The sequence below is a fragment of the Scyliorhinus torazame genome, chromosome 24 (assembly GCF_047496885.1).
Source record: "Scyliorhinus torazame isolate Kashiwa2021f chromosome 24, sScyTor2.1, whole genome shotgun sequence".
NCBI lineage: Eukaryota > Metazoa > Chordata > Chondrichthyes > Carcharhiniformes > Scyliorhinidae > Scyliorhinus > Scyliorhinus torazame.
The window spans coordinates 53405202-53420973 of NC_092730.1; the positions used below are offsets into that span (position 1 = coordinate 53405202).

Sequence of the window (15772 nt, forward strand, 5' to 3'; positions counted from 1 at the left end):
TCAACATGAGAGGGATAAGATCATGTTTTTAAATTGGCAAGAAAATGCTCTTAAAATGGGGATTCCAATAAGTGAAAGGGGGAATCAGAAAACTCTGGAGATCTTGAAAAAGGAGTGTGCATTCAAAAAACGCGCAAGTAAAGAGAGGGTGGACTCGAGAAAAAAAATTAGCTACGTAGTTCAATGACTGTCCTTGCATTGTCAGAAGCAGTTGAGCACCTAGAAAATCGGACCATGTCGGGTAGAGACCCGATTGCACCAGTAGCATTGTCAGCACTAAGTCAGGAACCAGCAAGGTATCATAATTTATATCCAGTCACTGCTCCCCAGATTAAAATCATGTCAGCCTCTCCAGCCCCTTTGGTTGATAGCTTGCGTCCTAATTCAGCATCTTCACCGTCTGTAAGAGAAGGGGAGCTGTGTTCAACAAGCCCAGTTAGCGTCTATGACACGATCTCGGACAATGAGAGAGAGGCCTGATCATATCCAGAAACAATCACGCATACCACCTAGATCCCTTCAGACCGATATGGTAGGACAGAAAAGTATGAGAACAAAGAAAGAGGATGGGAATGGTTCTGAGAAGCTGCAGCTCCCCGTAGCCGCAGGGAAGGACGTCGAAGTCTTTGAAGAGCCAGAGGAATCCGCTAGAGCGCCACCTAGTGAGACTCTGAGACAGTTGCCGATTAGGAAAATACCAAACCCTGATGCTGTAACGGCGGCCGCCCAGCCACGATAGTCGTTTATTTCCCATGGAGACCCAGTGTGATGATGGCTATTCTGGCTGCAATCCCAGACAGGAAGAAATCTCCTGCTGCTTTCGTGGATTCTCTGAGAACTACCATCTCCGTTTATCAAGCTGATTCGAGGGACATCTGGGCCCTAGTCCAGCAGGGTTTAACCCCAGCAGAGTACAGCAATCATCTCAATCACGTGAATTATGCTAGCCACGCCGCACATCAGCAAGCCCATGCTTTGGACGATGATAGACGGGCACAAATCCTGAATGCATTGAATGTCACATTACAAAAGCCCATAAACATTTCTGCTATCTTAGACCCCAAACCTAAAAAGACTGAAGAGCCAGAGGAATTTCTGGAACGATTTAATGAAATCTACCGTGGGCAATCAGGCAACTTGCCGTACCAAAATGGTCAGAATTCCCCTCAATATTGTGCTATGTTAATGCATTGCCTAGCACCTTCCGTGGCTGCTGCCGTGAAATGTAATAACATGAATTATTCAGAGAATGACCCTTCTCAGATGGCCAGGGCAGTCAGATGTTATTGGAAGGAGGGTGTAGGCCAGGAAGGATGCTCAGTTACAAACTAAAGATGCATGGCATTGAGGGTAAAGTGGTAGCATGGGTAGAGGATTGGTTAACTAACAGAAAGCAGAGATTGGGGATAAATGGGTGTTTCTCTGGTTGGCAACCTGTAACTAGTGGGGTCCCTCAAGGGTCAGTGTTGGGCCCGCAGTTGTTCACAATTTACAGAGACGATTTGGAGTTGGGGACCAAGTGCAATGTGTCAAAGTTTGCAGACGACACTAAGATGAGTGGTAAAGCAAAAAGGGCAGAGGATACCGGAAGTCTGCAGAAGGATTTGGATAGGTTAGGTGAATGGGCTACGGTCTGGCAGATGGAATTCAATGTTGCCAAGTGTGAGGCTATCCATTTTGGGAGGAATAACAGCAGAATGGATTATTATTTAAACGGTAAGATGTTAAAACATGCTGCTCTGCAGAGGGACCTGGGTGTGCTGGTGCACGAGTCGCAAAAAGTTGGTGTGCAGGTGCAACAGGTGACTAAGAAGGCTAATCGAGTTTTGTCTTTCATTGCTAGAGGGATGGAGTTCAAGACTAGTGAGGTTATGCTGCAATTGTATAGGGTGTTGCTGAGGCCGCATCTGGAGTATTGTGTTCAGTTTTGGTCTCCTTACCTGAGAAAGGACATATTGGCACTGGAGGGAGTGCAGAGGAGATTCAATAGGTTGATCCCAGAGTTGAAGGGATTAGATTATGATGAGAGATTGAGTAAACTGGGACTGTACTCATTGGAGTTTAGAACAATGCGGGGGGATCTAATTGAGACATATAAAATTATGAAAGGAATAGATAGGATAGATGTGGGCAGGTTGTTTCCACTGGTCGGGGAAAGCAGAACTAGGGGGCATAGCCTCAAAATAAGGGGAGGTAGATTTAGGACGGAGTGTAGGAGGAACTTCTTCACCCAAAGGGTTGTGAATCTCTGGAATTCCTTGCAAAGTGAAGCAGTTGAGGCTCCTTCTTTAAACGTTTTTAAGAAAAAGATAGATGCCTTTCTAAAGAATAAAGGGATTCGGTGATATGGTGTATGGGCCGGAGAGTGGAGCTGAGTCCACAAAGATCAGCCATGATCTCAATAAATGGCGGAGCAGGCTCGAGGGGCCAGATGGCCTACTCCTGTTCCTAGTTCTTATGTTCTTATTAAGACTGAGTATGCAATGAAAAAGGATGATCTGAGACCCCAACCAGCGGCAGATACGGTGGCTTACCAGCTGGAACCCCAAGATTGTGACCTTGGGTGGGTGGATGAACATGGGGTAGGATATCAAACCCACCCAAGTGGACCCTCAGCTCCTCTGTATGGCCCAACGTATGCACCAACAGCTTCACAACTGCTGCCCCCTCTGAGGGGCCATTGGTCTACTGGGAAAAGAGGACGGGGCAGATATAGAGGGAACAATACATGTCTTAATTGCGGCCGTGCAGAACACTGGCAACAGGAATGCCCCTTTAAAAGATGGGCAGCAGAAGGAGACTACCCGACCCAAAGGAGGGGGTACCAACCAAGGGGAGGACAGACGAGGTACACTGACTCACTGACTTCTCCCAGGCAAACCTTTTCCCAACCAAAGATTGACTAGCTAATTTAGTCATAAGGGCTCTCCAATCGGACAGGGAACCTATTATTTCTCTGCAGATAGGAGATCAACACTGCCCATTTGTAATCGACACTGGAGAAGCCATGTCTTCGGTGCAATCAGAACTTCGACTACCACTATCCGACCACAGCCAGCATTTGTCGAGGTTTCAAGGACAGGTGTGCGAGTATCCTATTTCTGAACCTGTGACAGCCACTTATGATAATAAGTCTGCGGATCATCAGTTTGTGGTGACTACTGGATTGTACTGTAACTTGTTGGCCCGAGATTTACTGTGTATCTTCCAGCTACAGCTAGAGTGCAGAGACGAAGGGGTAACGGTTCAATCATGGAGGATGAGACAACAGTGCTATATTTCTATCACTCCCCAGTGGTGGACGTTAGACATTGAACATTCACTGCACCACGTTACCCTGGTCTATGACAGAACTGGAAAAAACAGGGAGTTGGAGGACAAATACCAGCCGTTAATTGGGACCGAATGGCCAGTCAAGGTTACAGCCACAGTCACGACAAAAGAAGGTACAGCCGATTTTGTTACGATACCACCACATTTATGGCCACAGTCAGCTTCTGTGGGCCCTCATATTACACGTCAGGTCCACGACCAGTACCATGCCAATGATCTGGGGCCTATGGTAAGGAGGACAATGGATCATTCAGGTCCAACAGAGTACGCACTTCAAGTCACGCCAGACGGCACTTACATAAAATATTTTGAGGTCCCTGAAACGATTAACACTCGACTACAGCAAACCCACAGCTCTGGAAGAATAGGCGATTCCTTATCTGGGCCGGCACGGGAATATCCCACCGGGGTTTAGTTAATGACCTACTGCAGGCCCTCCTTATGCCCGCGGATATTTCCGACCCCAGTTGACGTTGGTAATGAACAAGCAGAGTGTGCAGCGTGGACAGCTGCGCAAATTCAGCAAGTGATGGTGCCTAAAATGTTAAGTCAGACTGAACATAAGAACATAAGAACTAGGAGCAGGAGCTAGCCCCTGGCCCCTCGTGCCTGCTCCACCATTCAATGAGATCATGGCTGATCTTTTGTGGACTCAGCTCCACTTTCCGGCCCGAACACCATAACCCTGAATCCCTTTATTCTTCAAAAACCTATCTAGGGCAGCACGGTAGCATTGTGGATAGCACAAGTGCTTCACAGCTCCAAGGTCCCAGGTTCGATTGCCAGCTTGGGTCACTGTCTGTGCGGAGTCTGCACATTTTCCCCGTGTGTGCATGGGTTTCCTCCGGGTGCTCTGGTTTCCTCCCGCAGCCCAAAGATGTGCAGGTTAGGTGGGTTGGCCATGATAAGCTGCCTTCAGTGTCCAAAATTCAATGTTTTGTCAAAGCAATTCCACTATGCTACCGTGCTGCCCTTACCTTGTCCTTATTACCCCTCTGTGGGGTATTCCTGGAAGTTATTATATAAACATTTCCCCTTCGCTATGTTAAAGGAATTGGAAACATTGGAAAACTCCTGGTGCTATCTTTATCAAATGATATGACTGTGTTAATAAAACATAACCCATTTCTGTCAGTGGAGATGTGATATTGGCACCAATAAAACTCACACACCACAGCAGATATTGTCTGTTTGCCTCAGAGAGAGTCAATTGAAGTGTTTCCCGATTTCGTTACTTTGAGCTTCACAGTGATGTGAAATGACAAATGTCCGGATCACACTGGAAGCAACACTTTGATACTAATTTACTGAAAAGAAAAGGCGGATGCACGGTGATAGCGACATGTTTACTTTTGGTGTGAGTGAGAATATAAATAGCAGAGGTTGGTTTATGGGTTATGGGCCCAGCACGCCTCCGCTGCGCCACTCCGCTCCTTAGGTCCGCCGTGTTCGCAATTACTGCTCTGAGGCAGCCAGATAACTATTTTTTTTAAACGAAAACCCAAGTGTTGTGAAGCTCACTTTGGCTGGACAGTAACACGGAACTTCAGCACGGCTGTAACAGACAGAGGAAGACACACAGAAAAGCAGGAAGAGATTACCAGGACACACACACACAATGACACACAGAAGAGGTGCAATGCAAACCAGCAAGATACTGAGATGGACAAACTGGTTATTTAGGAAAACGGGGTTTTCTGTTGTACAAAGATAGGCAATTAAATGTATTTCTGCTGCGTAACTGTGCTCTCTGCTATGTAACTGAGCTCTCTGCTGTGTAACTGAGCTCTCTGCTGTGTAATTGTGCTCTCTGCTGCGTAACTGAGCTCTCTGCTGAGTAACTGTGCTCTCTGCTGTGTAACTGAGCTCTCTGCTGAGTAACAGTGCTCTCTGCTGTGTAACTACGCACTCTGCTGTGTAACTGAGCTTTCTGCTGTGTAACTGCGCTCTCTGCTGTGTAACTGCGCTCTCTGCTGTGTAACAGTGCTTTCTGCTGTGTAACTGAGCTTTCTGCTGTGTAACTCCGCTCTCTGCTGCGTAACTGTGCTCTCTGCTGAGTAACTGCATTCTCTGCTGTGTAACTGAGCTCTCTGCTGAGTCACTGCGCTCTCTGCTGTGTAACTGAGCTCTCTGCTGAGTAACTGCGCTCTCTGCTGAGTAACTGCGCTCTCTGCTGTGTAACAGTGCTTTCTGCTGTGTAACTGTGCTCTCTGCTGCGTAACTGTGCCCTCTGCTGTGTAACTGTGCTTTCTGCTGTGTAACTGTGCTCTCTGCTGTGTAACTGTGCCCTCTGCTGCGTAACTGTGCTCTCTGCTGCGTAACTGTGCTCTCTGCTGAGTAACTGCATTCTCTGCTGTGTAACTGAGCTCTCTGCTGAGTAACTGTGCTGTCTGCTGTGTAACTGAGCTCTCTGCTGAGTAACTGCGCTCTCTGCTGTGTAACTGAGCTCTCTGATGTGTAACAGTGCTTTCTGCTGTGTAACTGAGCTCTCTGCTGAGTAACTGTGCTCTCTGCTGTGTAACTGAGCTCTCTGCTGTGTAACAGTGCTGTCTGCTGTGTAACTGAGCTCTCTGCTGAGTAACTGCGCTCTCTGCTGTGTAACAGTGCTTTCTGCTGTGTAACTGAGCTCTCTGCTGAGTAACTGTGCTCTCTGCTGTGTAACTGAGCTCTCTGCTGAGTAACTGCGCTCTCTGCTGTGTAACTGAGCTCACTGCTGAGTAACTGCGCTCTCGGCTGTGTAATTGTGCTCTCTGCTGTGTAACTGAGCTCTCTGCTGTGTAACTGTGCTCTCTGCTGTGTAACTGAGCTCTCTGCTGAGTAACTGCACTCTCTGCTGTGTAACTGAGCTCTCTGCTGAGTAACTGCACTCTCTGCTGCGTAACTGTGCTCTCTGCTGTGTAACTGCGCTCTCTGCTGTGTAACTGAGCTCTCTGCTGAGTAACTGCGCTCTCTGCTGTATAATTGTGCTCTCTGCTGCGTAACTGTGCTCTCTGCTGTGAAACTGAGCTCTCTGTTGAGTAACTGCTCTCTCTGCTGTATAATTGTGCTCTCTGCTGTGTAACTGTCCTCTATGTCCTGGAACATTGACTGTGCCGGTGACAGATCTTCACTGTGGTTGGGTCAAATCCTGTTGTGTAAATATGTTCCCAGTTGTGGAAATGTGATCCGTCTGAATCAGAACCTTTCTCCGCCATTACTGAGACGAAATTTCAATTCCAGATTTATCAAATCTTGTCATGAAAGATTAGTTCAGGCCTCTAGATTCCCAGTCCAGGGACAGAACCTTGTATTCCTGTTATCAAAACAGTTCGGTCAGCTCAACATTCTGAGATGGAAGCGCCCAATATGGGGCTTGAACCCAATATGAAACAATATAGGGCTTGAATCCACGACCGTGGGATTAAATGTCCGATGCTCTACCGACTGAGCTAGCTGGGCTGCTGTCAGAAATATTATTATCCCTCTTCCTGAGGAGATTATAATTTGCTAAGCAGCGAACCTTGTGTCAAACCGTTTACTAAAATTCCGATTAATTCTTCGGTCACAGTGGCTGGGAGCAGGGCTCGAACCTGCTGGGGAAGTCCAACACCTTAACCACTCGACCATCGCAGCTCGGTTCGATCGGTCATTCATTAAACATTATAAAACATACAAAACATTATAAAACGGCCAGGAATCACTCCAGGAAGTTCTTGCATTTCTGCGATGGACGGTGCCCCGGTGTTTATGTGAGGAGCGGTTGAATCTACCTTACAATTGACCATTGGATTTGGGGAGAAGCCTTGAGAGACTCGAAAATCCCAGTTCCCGAAACGCACAATTCCACTGATTCAATTGTTTACGGAAGAAAATCAGTTACTTTGGAAATATCCTAGAAGTTCATTTTTGCTTCACATGGAACAGCACCGAACTTCCCAGTCCAGATCCAAATTAAAGCAATTCAATCACAGAAACTGGCAGCACAGAAGGAGGCCTGTGCAGACCGAATGGTCACGTGATTACGTGTTCCCCATCTAAAATGATCAGGTGTTCTCCCCGGATCGCGCTCAGAGCACAAGCCTGGGGCAGCTGCTCAAACAGTAAATAAATTATTTTTTGTTACACGTCTTTGGTCGCCAGTACAAAGAACAAAGAACAAAGAAACGTACAGCACAGGAACAGGCCCTTCGGCCCTCCAAGCCCGTGCCGACCATACTGCCCGACTAAACTACAATCTTCTACACTTCCTGGGTCCGTATCCTTCTATTCCCATCCTATTCATATATTTGTCAAGATGCCCCTTAAATGTCCCTATCGTCCCTGCTTCCACTACCTCCTCCAGTAGCGAGTTCCAGGCACCCACTACCCTCTGCGTAAAAAACTTGCCTCGTACATCTACTCTAAACCTTGCCCCTCTCACCTTAAACCTATGCCCTCTAGTAATTGACCCCTCTACCCTGGGGAAAAGCCTCTGACTATCCACTCTGTCTATGCCCCTCATAATTTTGTATACCTCTATCAGGTCGCCCCTCAACCTCCTTCGTTCCAGTGAGAACAAACCGAGTTTATTCAATCGCTCCTCATAGGTTATGCCCTCCATACCAGGCAACATTCTGGTAAATCTCTTCTGCACCCTCTCTAAAGCCTCCACATCCTTCTGGTAGTGTGGCGACCAGAATTGAACACTATACTCCAAGTGTGGCCTAACTAAGGTTCTATACAGCTGCAACATGACTTGCCAATTCAAATACTCAATGCCCCGGCCAATGAAGGCAAGCATGCCGTATGCCTTCTTGACTACCTTCTCCACCTGTGTTGCCCCTTTCAATGACCTGTGGACCTGTACTCCTAGATCTCTTTGACTTTCAATACTCTTGAGGGTTCTACCATTCACTGTATATTCACTACCTGCATTAGCCCTTCCAAAATGTATTACCTCACATTTGTCCGGATTAAACTCCATCTGCCATCTCTCCGCCCAAGTCTCCAGACAATCTAAACCCTGCTGTATCCTCAGACAGTCCTCATCGCTATCCGCAATTCCACCAACCTTTGTGTCGTCTGCAAACTTACTAATCAGACCAGTTACATTTTCCTCCAAATCATTTATATATACTACAAACAGCAAAGGTCCCAGCACTGATCCCTGTGGAACACCACTGGTCACAGCCCTCCAATTAGAAAAGCATCCGTCCATTGCTACCCTCTGCCTTCTATGGTAGTCTTTGAGAGATCAGAATTTCTCCATGGTGTCAGGAGTGGGCAGTATGGCACAAGCGCTTCGCCACCTAAACTCGCTGCTGTCATAGAATCAGAGAATCCCTACTGTGCAAATGAAGACCGTTCGGCACAACGAGTATGTACTGACCCTCCGAAAGCTCACGCACCTGCCCTCTACTGGAATATTGGTCCGATGGAGCAACTCTGGCCCCCATTCCAACCCCTGAAATCCGTCCCTCCCCTCTCATGAGTGGGTGCAGGATTGGAGTGTCAGTGCAGACTCGATGGGCCGAATAGCCCCCTTCTGCATTTTACTGCTTTCGACGGAAACAGATATGATCACAGTATTTATTCACATGGGATAAACATTGGCTCGCACGCCACTAGCGGTGGCCGCATGGCCTAATGGATAAGGCGTCTGACTTCGATGAATTTAATGATGATATTAGAAGATTGCAGGTTCGAGTCCTGTCGCGGATGTTTTATAAAGAAATCCGGTGGAATTTGCTGACAGCCGAATTTTCCCTCCTCAGCTCATAGTTCCACCTTTCCATCCAAGCATTGCAGGGCTTTTTATGGAATATAATTCCTTCTAACATTGTTTTCATTCAATTCGTTCTCATCCTAGTATTTTGTATATCCCCTGATGAATCCACAGTATCTGTTTGACTTGGATAAAGTATAGAATAAAATATTATGTGTCAATCGGTTCACTACAATTCTGTGGAGGAAATTCTAATGTCGTCAGGAAGACAGACAGAGTCATAGAGTCATAGATGTTGGCAGCATGGAAAAAGCCCTTCGGCCCAGCTTGTCAATGCCGCCCATTTTCTTTCACTAAGCTAGACCCACTTGTCCGCATTTGGCCCATATCCCTCTATACCCACCCTGCCCATGTAACTGTCGAACTGATTTTTAAAAGATAAAATGATACCCGCCTCTACCACTGCCTCTGGCAGCCCGTTCCAGATGCTCCTCATTACCTTATTTATGCTCCTCCTTATTTCATAGACCTCTATGACATCATCCATAAGCCTCCTACGCTCCAGGAAAAAAAGTGCCAGCCTATCCAGCCTCTACCTTTCACTCAGACCATCAAGTCCTGGTAGCACCCTTGTAAACCACTTCTGCACTCTTTCTAGTTTAACAATATCCTTCGGAAAATAGGGTGACCAGAACTGAACACAATACTCCATGTGTGGTCTTACCAATGTCTTGTGCAACTTGAACAAGACGTCCCAACTCTTGTATTCAACATTTTGAGCTTAAAACCTCGCATTCCGAATGCCTTCTTCACCACCCTATCCACCTGCGACACCACCTTCGAGGAGCTGTGAACCTGTACTCCTAGATCTGTTTGTTCTGTAATTCTCCCCAACTCCCTTCTAGTAACTGATTAGGTCAATCCCTGATTTGAGCTACCAAAATACATCACCTCACATTTATCCAAATCAAACTCCATCTGCCATTCATCGGCCCACTGGCCCAAGATGTTTAATAATGAGCTGAATCAACTGTTTTTTGTTCAGAGGGATGAAAGATTATCTCACTGGATTGGGAATCCAGAGGCCTGAAATACTCTTTGGGACAGGGAATAAAGCTCACCATTCAAATTCACTGATTCAATTGATTTTCAGGGGCGTTGACAGGGTGGATGCTGAGAGGTTGTTTCTCCATGTGGGAGAGTCTCGGGCCAGAGGGAATGATCTCAGAGTAAGGGGCCGCCCAATTAAATCAGAAATGATGAGTAATTTGTTCTCTCAGAGTATAGTGTATCTGTGGAAACATTGTTTCTAAGCGAATACTTGTCGAGGCTGGGGAAGTTAATATGTGCAAGATTAAATCAGTAAGGGAATCAAGGGTTATGGGGATAAGGCGGGAAAGTGGGTTTGAAGATTATATCAGGTCAATCATAACCTCTTTGAATGGTGGAGCAGACAGGATGGGCCCAATGGGCCACTTCTGCTCTTCCGTCTTACAGTGTAATGAGATCACCTGATGAACTTATTTTCACGGCTGGGCGGCCGGTTCTGGAAAGACAAAATCTGCCAGCAGAGCCCCAGATGAAGCTGGCGTCTGTTTTGGAGTTTCTGAAGCCGCAAGTTTTCATGGTGCCAAACTCCTGCCCAAAGCTGGTGTCGTGATTTAAATCGATTATCAGACAGAGGATTAGGAATGTCGGTACAGAGATTGGTGCAAGAAGGTTCACTCCTCAGGCCTGTCGAACTCCGAATCTAAACTCCATCCTAGTTCCGGATACACTGAATGAATCATCAGGGCGCCCTCAATAAGTGGCACAACGCGGAGATGCAGCAAATTGAGCATCGAGGAGGATGGATTCAGACCCACAGATGCAAAGCACAATGGATTAGCAGCGCATCACCTTCACCTCTCGGCCAACTCGCCAAATGACCTGACTTCACCAAACCACCTCATGGACCTTTAACATCTGCAACAACTAACGGAAGGAGGTTGGATTTGTCCATTGGTCCAGATGTGCAGCCAGTTGTGAAATGTTGGCAATATAGTCTCTGTCAGCAAATTACATTTCCAACATATCAGCTGAAGGATTGTTCTGAACGGACTGATGGGAAATACTTCAACACCATGGGAGTGGGCACGTGAGCAATAGGTCAGAAGGTGAGAGTATTGAGCGAGAACTCACACACTGTATCAGAGAGAGACCTCTCCTGTGGAAATGTGTTCTCTGCTGTGTTACTGTGTTCTCTGCTGTGAAACTGTGCTCTCTGCTGTGTTACTGTGTTCTCTGCTGTGTTACGGTGTTCTCTGCTGTGAAACTGTGCTCTCTGCTGTGGGACTGTGTTCTCTGCTGTGGGACTGTGTTCTCTGCTGTGAAACTGTGCTCTCTGCTGTGAAACTGTGCTCTCTGCTGTGGTACTGTGTTCTCTGCTGCGAAACTGTGCTCTCTGCTGTGTTACTGTGTTCTCTGCTGTGAAACTGTGCTGTCTGCTGTGTTACTGTGTTCTCTGCCGTGAACTGTGCGCTCTGCTGAGAAACTGCGATCTCTCCAGTGGAAATGTACTCTCTGCTGTGAAACTGCTCTCTGCTGAGGAAACGTGGACCAGATGTGATGCAGCTGAGGATGCTGAGTGATGTAACGTGGACATGGTGAAGTTACTGGCCAGAAATTTCCGAATTCTATTTTTGTTTTTAATGGACAGCTACAATCCACGTGTTTATTCTAGGACACAACAATGAATAAAAATGAATCAGTGCTGAGCAGATTCTAACATCCCACACCTCCAGTTTGTTCTTATTGAGAACCCCCGTCCTCGATGGAAGCTTTTGCTCTCCGAATCAGACCACTGCCTCCTGGGAATACAGCAGCGATACCTCCAAGATCTGATCTGCAACAGAATCACAGAACAATAGTGTCCCCTTGTGACTGAGGGGAACAGGTGCTCCTTATCCGCCCTGTCTATACCTATCATAATCTTGTACACCTCGATGAGATCACCCCTCAGTCATCTCTGTTCCTGCGTGAGAGAGAAAACAAGTCTATCCAACCTCTCTTCATATCCTAAATGTTCCATCCCAAGCAACATCCTGCTGAATCACCTCTGCACCCCATCCAGTGCAGTCACATATTTCCTAGAATGTGGTGACCAGAATTGCACACGGTACCCCAACATTCTATACAACTCCACCATGACCTCTCTGCTTTTGTAATCCATGCCCCGAATGATAAAGACAAATATCTCAAATGCCTTTTCCACCACCCTATTAACGTGCCCTTCTGCCTTCAGAGATCTCTGGACAAACACTCCAAGGTCCCTTTGTTCCTCAGGACTTCCCAGTGTCAGGCCATTAACATTAATCCTATAATAATAATATAATATTCTTTATTGTCACAAATAGGATTATATTAACACTCCAATGAAGTTACTGCGAAAACCCCCTACCAAATGATCACATCTAATTTTTCAGCGTTAAATTCCATCAGCCACTTTCCTGCCCATTTGACCATCCCGTCTGTATCTTCCTGTAACTCAAGACACTCAACTGAGCTGTGAGCTTGAAACTCAGTGAAAGGATTTCACCCTCCTCTCGGAATCTGATCACCACCTCAATCCCAACATTCAGCTTGGGTGGGCAGACAAGACAACGTCCTTCCCGCAGGCCCCCCAGCACAGACTGGATAATATCCCAAACTCGTATCCTGCTATTGTCACATTGCTCCACCACCTTGTTCTCTTCACAAAACGCCAGGAATCTCAGACCAATTCTTCAGACCTTTGATTCTCTCTTCAAACAACATCTTGTCCCTGATTAAGTCCATCCTGGGAAGAGGGGCTCGGTATTCCGAGTTTCTCTGCAGGCACCCGGTTGCTGTTGATGGACCAAAAGAGGCCTCACGCCTGAAAGAAAGCCTCTCTCACAGCCCTGCGAGCATGTCTCCATTAGACGGTGTCGCCAATACCTGCAGAGTAGATAACAATGGAGAGAAGTGTGAGCAATTTCAGCGTCACAATTCTCTGGACACAGAGCATTCAAAATATAATATTATTGAAAATACTGAACTGATCCTCTGGGAGCAGGACTCAAGTCAAAGGGGAAAATCCAGTGGGTTTCTAGTGGAAAGATTTGACAACTGGATGATGGCAGCTAAAATCAGTACTTGCGTTACAATCTCTGTAGATATTCTACTGAATTGAAACCTGCAAAAGGCATATTTTCCGACTAGAAATCCAACACATTTCCCCCTGTTGTGGAGGAAGTTCTCAGTCGCACAGGTGGTCAAACGGAATAAGGCTGGGCTGGGATTTGAGTCCAGATTTTTCTTCAGTGAACAGACACTTTACCGGACGAAGCTACAGAGTCTGAGGATGTTCAGCTAATCACAAGGGAATGCTGGAAATACTGTACGGATCTGTGGTATCTGTGAAAAGAGAAATAGTTAACATTTCACAACCTGACCTTGCGTTGGAACGACCTGTTTCTCTCTCCACAGAAGCTGCCGGATCAGCTGAATATTTCCAGCATTTTCAGTCTTTGTTTCAGATTTGCAGCATCCGCAGTATTTTGCTTTTGGGTCAAAGGACATTGAGTTGCCTTTCCTGCTCTGAGGGTTATTGCAGGTCTCTCTGGCTTTGATTGTCGCTGATTCGGCAAAAAATTTACAGTCTAACATTAATTGACCGCGAGAATGGGCGGTGAGGGGATTCTGGAACCGCTGCAAGTCCATATGGTGTATGTACACACACAGTGCTGTTAGGGAGGGGTTCCAGGTTTGGATGGTGCCTCGCGGATGAAAAGTCAATTTCAGGAGTGGGATTCGGGCCCTGACCTCCAGAGGAGACTGCGACCTGCGCTCGGCCATCCTGACGTATTTGAAAGGTTAGATGCGATTGGGCCGAAATCTGGTGCTCTTTCCGAGGGTCGGTACCGGTTCCATGGGCCGAATGGCCTCCTTCTGCACTGGAGGCATTCTATGATTACTTAAACAGGGTGAAAATGGCAGCATCAGGACACAGGGACGAGTTAAGGTCTCAGGCCAGAGTAAGTGTCCTGTGTAATGACACATAGAATGTACATTTATTGTGGACTGGTGCCATCTCCTGGCTGAACCGGAGCCGTGCGACACGGACACTTTCATTCAGGAGCATTTTAAATTGGAGTGAAACAACTTACGCAAAGTAAGTACTTGATACGAAACAGTTAATCAAACTAATCTAAAGAACCAAAAGGACACGTCTCTGATCAGTGAGCGATGGTGGTATAGTGGTGAGCATGGTTGCCTTCTAAGCAGTTGACTCGGGATCGATTCCCGGCCATCGCAATAATAAATTGGGAATTTTTGCGCCTCTTCGTGAGTTTCAAACTGAGAAGGGAAAGTTTCTCACTCTGAATTTAGACGCAAATACAGCGGGGAATGAAATAAGTACTTATCGTTCTTTAACTTGGTTTCAATGTGGACAGTGTTCGACTATCCCACCCCGCCCCCCCCCCCACCCCCGCCCCCCGCGCCAGCCCTCAAACAAAAGTTAAAAATAACAGCATTTTTACTTCATCTTTGATGCACGATCAATTGCACAAAGACTAAAGTTGTGGACAGAGGCGGCTTTATTACAGTCAGATGCGAGGCCTCCTGCTGCAGCTGGCGAAATGGCCGGGCACTGGAGGTCATGCATATTTATACAGTTCTCCCTGGGCGGAGCCAGCAGGCAGGAGCTACCGGCGAACCTGTAGTGCAGGCCCTACCTTACATCTGCTATTACAGTGGATCACCACAACCCCCATGAGGGGATCAAACAGAGACACAACAGACACGTCACAGACCAGGATTGGATTTGAAGCCACGTGTACAGAGCACAATGGATTATTGTGCATCCCCTTAACCACGTGGTACAGCTGCTTTACTTCAGGGCCCTTTAATATCCCTCAATCGAACTTCTTTGCGTTTCTTTCGCACAGTTGGGTATAAATAAAACATAAATCTATGAGGAGAAACCCGCAATGGTCCGCACTTGGGCTTGTGGCGCAACGGTAGCGCGTCTGACTCCAGATCGGAAGGTTGCGTGTTCAAATCAAGTCAAGCTCAGGAGGATTTTCTGCCGCTGGTTCCAGGAATTTTTCTCTATGGGAATGTTCCCGAAATGACTCCGTTCAAAGCCACACTGCTGGTAAATGTTTGCGGATATTTCAGATTGACCCGCTCAGTTTGTATTTTTGAGCAGTTTAATCAAACATGCGGAGACTCGGATAGCTCAGTCAGTAGAGCATGTGACTCTACCTCCCAGTTGGCCGCGTCCATATTATTATCTGGGAATATTGAACCAACTGTGCTAACATTGTGCTACCGTGTGTCCAAACAGTTGGTTCAATCTCACTGCTCGTGGATGACACCAGAACAACTGGGCAGTTAAAAACAAGGACGTCGCTCTTTTTCGGACGGAGATGAGGAGATTTCTCCCTCTCAGAGAGTTGTGCGACTTTGGAACTCTGCCTCAGAAGGCCGCGGAAGCGGGACATTGATTATTTTTAAGGCGCAGATGGGGAAATTCTTGTTCAGCAAATAAATCAAAGGTTTATCGGGGTTGCATACAACCATTGCATTCAGCCAGTTACCTGGGTGCACAAGCGTGCGGTTTTTTAAAAATGTCGTTTTCATTTCTTTACTTGTTCTCCACTGATATATTCGCTGCAATAATTTATCTGGGCACAAAGCACGGTAGCACAAGTGGCTAGCACAGTGGCTTCACAGTGCCAGGGTACCAGG

The 15772-nt window shown here is 46.8% G+C and overlaps 1 long non-coding RNA gene and 2 other non-coding genes across 3 annotated transcripts; all 3 read left to right on the plus strand.

Annotated features, from left to right (window-relative positions):
• The first annotated feature begins 11382 nt into the window (after positions 1–11382).
• Positions 11383–11792, plus strand: LOC140400160 (uncharacterized). Its single transcript, XR_011938072.1, has 2 exons — positions 11383–11427; positions 11605–11792. It is a non-coding gene; the product is annotated as an uncharacterized lncRNA (long non-coding RNA).
• Positions 11793–14260: 2468 nt separating this feature from the next.
• Positions 14261–14332, plus strand: trnar-ucu (transfer RNA arginine (anticodon UCU)). The gene has a single exon. It is a non-coding gene; the product is annotated as a tRNA-Arg (tRNA).
• Positions 14333–15022: 690 nt separating this feature from the next.
• Positions 15023–15094, plus strand: trnaw-cca (transfer RNA tryptophan (anticodon CCA)). The gene has a single exon. It is a non-coding gene; the product is annotated as a tRNA-Trp (tRNA).
• The last annotated feature ends 678 nt before the right edge of the window (positions 15095–15772 follow it).